A 4,569-nucleotide genomic window follows, 5' to 3' on the forward strand; every position below is an offset into this window, starting at 1 on the left:
GCGGGTAAAACGATTTTTAATGGCTGGCTAACATATACCCATTGACTCGCGCTAGCCTAGCATCGGCTATCTATCCAAATATAAAGACTGGATAATTAAAAAAAAAAAAATGTCTCCACTGTTGAATAACAACCAGGCTGACTTAAAAATGAGGTCCGATGTCAAAAATCCCGAACCACCCCTTTAAGGCCAATATTCAGTTATAATCATACTGCCACCTGCTGGCAACAGGAAATGATTCGTTTTACATAAACTTAAACATGCAATGTCTGATCTGCCCTGAACTTCACAAGTTTGGTAAGAGTCCTGGGCTGAAGACATCTACATGCCAGTATTCAGTTGTAATCATAGTGCCACCTGTTGGCAGCAGGAAAATTGGATATAAATTAGATAGAAATGACTTTGATATATATTTCTCCTATATTTACCACTTTTAAAGAGTATTGCCCACTGTTCACTGTTTTCCTATGGCCACTGGGTGGGGGTATGCCCAGGTGCGAGGTCCCTTTCATCACTGCTTGCAGATTTAGGATGAATATGTATTATTTAAAACAACTTGGAGTACTGTGTTGTTGTTTTTTTGGTTCAAAGTAAAACTAAAGGGTCCACAGAATCTCCACGGTTAGTTCTCACCATGGTTTTAAAAAATGCTAAAAAAGTGGGCGTGGTGTGCAGCGGACCGGGGGAGGGGGAAGAAAGAGGGGAGACAGACAGCACACACAGCTTTGCGTTCAGAAAGTTTCATTTCACTCCCATCGAGCTAAAAGCACAAATAAATGCACAGCCATTTGCACTCTGCATCGAAAACATATTACACATTCAGTTATTTAGCAGACGCTTTTATTCAAAGCGAATCACAAATAAGACATATATATTATTCTGTGGCGTTTATATAAGCCTTCTTACAGGTTGTGTAACAGAGCTTATAAAAACGGTTACACTCACCAAGTGAATGAATCGCTTTTGTGCTGAACTCTTATTACAAAGAAAAAACAAACACTCTTCTGCAATCCATGAATGTTTCTCTGTTAATGTGTGCGATGTCATTTCACAGTCTGATGAGTCTTTCATAGCAAATGAACACATGCTGTTGTGAATAATTAAGCGAAGCGTCTTCTCATAGGATAAACACGCAATCTCATGAATAATTGAATAGACACCGATGCGTCATCAATGTACTATAGTCGATTGCCACGTCAAAAATCGTGACGTCAACACAATGTAGATTCTAAATCCGGAAGATGAAAATGGAGCAAAAAAGCTTAAAATTAACCACTTTTCTCCAACAGTTAAAATTAGCGGATGCTAACATTGTCTTCTATGATGTGCAACACAAACACCTCTGCTAAAATCTTAGAATAAGTAGTCTGGGGTTTCATGACCCTTTAAGATCAACAGGTTCACTATAAAATTCATTTGCTCATTTCTACAGAGCAGCTTTGTTTAGGTGGGAGTCAGACATCATTCTAGAATATGTGAGTGTGTGAGGGGTTTGTAAAGCAGCTCTTATCAGTGAACAGACCAAGAGCATGAAGACTGAATTAAAGAGCAGAAACACATGCTCCAGGCTCAAGTACAGCACACGCAGTGGCTGTTATGTCCTCAATGTTCTCTATTAATATTTCATTTAGAAAAAAATTCATAATTCTAATCATTAATGCCATGCCCAAACAATTCATCAAGTGTCTCTCTTTGAATTTTTCAGTTTCTGTGTACAAGGGCACTGCCAGTTTCTGAAATTAACTTCAACTTCAAATAAAACAACTTTTTTAAAAGAAAATAAATATTTAATATTTTTGACACTCATATTTTCTACATTTTTTTCCAATTAAGGATTATATTTATGTCCCTTTGACAGCTGAAATATTTTGGTTTTGACAATAGCAATTTTTGGCAACACTCAAATATGAGATTATCAGTCTCTGCCTTGACAAAAAACATGAAGACGTATTTAGATTTTTTTAGAGGAATAAACATTTTATTATAATATTTCCACTTAAGTAAAATTCCAGAAGATGTAGCAAATTTTTTCTCTTATATCAGTGATGAATAGTGTTATTTCAGTAATTTGATGTAAACCATGCATTGCTTCAGCCCCTGATAATGTTATCAACTATTGCTGAGTTTTTGTACTTTCCAAACCAATTCTGACTTACAAATACATTTTTGTTTTTGTTCTGTAAAATTCTGAAAGGACAATCAGAAGCAATATACTGTTTAATATTCCTGCCAGCCCACCAAAAATTAGGTAAAAACCCCCCCAAAACAAACATATCAAACAATAACAAGGTCAGATTCATTCACCATGACCGCAGGAGTACAGCAGAGGAGATGAAATCTATTTAGTCTATTAATTGACATTTGCAGGAAGATTCCAGGACACTTTAAATGGGAAATGGATTGGAGTGTGGCAGGAAGGGAGAGAGAGAGAGAGAAAGGAAAGACAGGATAGAGAGAGACAACTAGACCTGCTGTATCTGATGAGTTGATCTGTCATGAAGATTTGGGCTTGTAGGATTTAATGCATGTGAAAGTTTCTGACATCTTTCGTCTTGGATCCACATGAAGTAGAACAGACTTTTTTCTTCTCATTGACAGGGCTGGAGAAGTGGAGTTTCACTGGACCTCTGTGGCTCCATCTGCTGAAATATTCATCTTTAGTAGTAATTGAGAGGCAGAAAGGGAGAACAAAACATGAGGAAGAAATCTGAAGTACTGAATCGTCTTGCAGCAATTCAGTTTCTCACAAGGATGCCACAGTATAGGACATGCATCATTAGACAACTGCCTGCTTGTTCCCGGTACAAAATCCAACTTTTAATTTGTCACACATGGCTATTTAAGCCATGGCTAATCTAATGTAGAAAAAGTCGAGATTTCAAAACGATTAATAATTTTACATAGTGACAATGTTGATGGTGAAGGTACAACTCAGTTTGCTCTCTGGTTGGCAGTTCTCCGAAACCATTTGAGATAGAACTATTACATCTAGCTTATATGACTGTCAAAGCAAGTCTTGATTTGATTTAAGGATAAACAATGTGAAACTGTATATATTTAATTGACCTTCTGAATCAAAGGACAAATAATCCAATTAATATTTATGATGTTTTATAAAAAAAAAAAAAAAAAAAAAAAAATTAAAACAATGGATCATTGGCATTGTTAATGTTCCTTTTACTTGAGTTTTTTCAGTTCATCTACTAATTGATAAACAGTTTAGAATTTAGTTTTTCTTTAGTCATGCAGAATTTTGTCTTTGTTTTTTTCTGACTTTTTCTTAGAATTCTGAATTTAAATCACACAATTCTGATTTTATATCTTGCAGTTCTGACTTTTTTTTTTCTTCTTTCAGAAGTCTTAGTTTACACATCTGACTTTTCTTTGGCACATTTCAGAGTTATTTTTATTTTATTTATTTTTTTGTTTCTGACTTCTGGATTAGATTTTTCATCTCAGAATCAGTTATTTAGATCAGTCTTTACATTGAATTCTGAATTGTGAGATGAAGAATGTTGTGGAAACAATAAGCTTTCATACTATGCAGCTTGTGTTTATGATGTGTTAACTCTAAATATCTAGAAAAGTGTGTGTGCTAAAAGGGTTATTGCTAATGAGACCTTCAGATTTGCAGTGACATTCAGAACACATCCGTGCACTCATGCTACCCACTTAACACACATGATGACCTTTTCTATAGGTGCTGGAGATTATTATCAGTCATTTTTTTTTTGTTTGGTTGTTTGTGCCAGTGACATGGTCTGTGTTTCAGAAAAATCAATGACCTAGATGACACTTATGTGATATACACTGTTGAAGAGTATTATAGAGAATTTAAAGCGGTCCTATTATGCTAGTATTTTGGGGGTGTACTAGAACAGGCTCTCATACTAGGTTTTTTGAACATATTTTACATTATCACAACACCTCTCTCCCCAGTCTGACACGAACGCCTCGAATAGTTCCTGTATCAAATTAATTTTTCAAGTTATGCAATTTTGTTAAATTGCTGTTATGTTTTTAGGCAATTTTAGGTTTTATGGTTTGGTTCTGTATAAATGAAATTCTTTTGTCATGGCACTCAGGAACTGTCTTGTTGTTATAAGAATCAATATGAAACATTTACTGTGCAGTGGAAACATGGCTTTCAGTGGTCATATGCAACAAAGATAAGAGCATTCACAATTTAGTATGCAAAAAGGTGTACATTTCCCAATGAAGGCATTACTATTGATTAGAATATTTTTTCTAAGTCTGAAGTATACAAATAATAAAATTGATTAGGTTGAATTAGTGTTTAAGTGGTTCAGGCTGAATTAATAGCGAAAGTTTAATTCTTGCAACTGCAGGAATAGAACAGTTAACCAGAATGATTGAAAATATAAAAAACAATTAAAATGCAATTACATTTTTTTTTGTACTTTAATAAATTTTGTTTCAATATATTCTAATATTTTGATAAATTATTTTACTTGAGGCATTTAGAATGAAAAATAATCTGAGACTAAGTCTGCCATGGTGATTTTGATCTCATATAGTAAGAAGTGTTCTTGACTTAGTGAGTTTAAA

At 34.4% G+C, this 4,569-nt stretch overlaps 1 long non-coding RNA gene across 1 annotated transcript; it reads left to right on the top strand.

Annotated features, from left to right (window-relative positions):
• The first annotated feature begins 2,123 nt into the window (after positions 1-2,123).
• Positions 2,124-2,757, top strand: LOC132156487 (uncharacterized). The gene is made up of 3 exons (XR_009437436.1): positions 2,124-2,248; positions 2,368-2,511; positions 2,599-2,757. It is a non-coding gene; the product is annotated as an uncharacterized LOC132156487 (long non-coding RNA).
• Positions 2,758-4,569: the final 1,812 nt, after the last annotated feature.

The sequence above is a fragment of the Carassius carassius genome, chromosome 14 (assembly GCF_963082965.1).
Source record: "Carassius carassius chromosome 14, fCarCar2.1, whole genome shotgun sequence".
Classification (NCBI taxonomy): domain Eukaryota; kingdom Metazoa; phylum Chordata; class Actinopteri; order Cypriniformes; family Cyprinidae; genus Carassius; species Carassius carassius.